Below are 971 nucleotides of genomic sequence, written 5' to 3' on the forward strand. Positions count from 1 at the left end.
AGCCTGGGATGTGAGCTCTGGCGAATGGCAGGCAGTCTGGTTGCTGCCACCGTTTTCACTCTCGAGTGTTTATTCTGCACAACCGCACGGCAGGCTGCCTGTTGCACCCGGGGGAGCGGATGGCGGTCACTCACGCCCCGGGACATTGTGGGGCGAGCGGGCCTGTCGGGTCTGGGCAGCCGGAGAGGCCGGGCTCGGACTGAGCAAAGGAAGTCGGATTTGGACGCAGGTAAGTTCTCCCAACCCTCCTCTCAGTCGCCGAGGCAGCACGAGAACGTGTCCGCGAGCCTCTGGGTTAAATAGTTGCCTTTGCTCATGATCAGTTCGTCCGTGTGAGGGCGTCACCCGCCGTGGACTCGGCAGCCCTCGCCCCGTTGCCTCCCAGCGACTGGCTGTGCCCACAGGGTCCAGGTGGACAAGAATTCGGGGGGAACGTGGTTCACCCCAGCACGGACCTGCCTGTGGCCCCCCCACCCTCCTGACACCCACTGTCCCCCCTTGAACCGATGCTTCACTCGAGTCTGTGGACTTCGCAGGAGCCTGGCTGTCCACTCGCGCCCCCGACTCTGCCCTGTGGTTCCATGGGCCCCCCTCCCCCTGGCTGTCCCTCTGTGCAGAGCCCAGGCAGGAGCCACACGGACCAGGCGGGGAGGCAGGTCCCTCAGCGAGCTCCGCGGCCCAGTTCCAGGCGGGGCAGCGCCGACTCCTCACACAGGCTCCACACGGCCTAGACCAGCAGCTCGGCTGCTGCTGTGCGTGTCCCCCCAGGCACCCGGAGCCCCCGGAGACGCACGCGAGCGAGAGGCATTCCTGCTCCTGCGGTTTATTTATAGCCATTTCCCCGTCTGGCCCCTCCTCTGCGGTCCTGGAGGAGGAGGAATTATGTCATTCCTTCGAGGGAATGAATTAAGCGGAGACAGGAGCATATAAAGCAGAGCCGCTGCCCGGAGGCCAGTGCGCCCCCCCCCCGT

Source organism: Myotis brandtii, unplaced genomic scaffold (genome assembly GCF_000412655.1).
Source record: "Myotis brandtii unplaced genomic scaffold, ASM41265v1 scaffold1077, whole genome shotgun sequence".
NCBI lineage: Eukaryota > Metazoa > Chordata > Mammalia > Chiroptera > Vespertilionidae > Myotis > Myotis brandtii.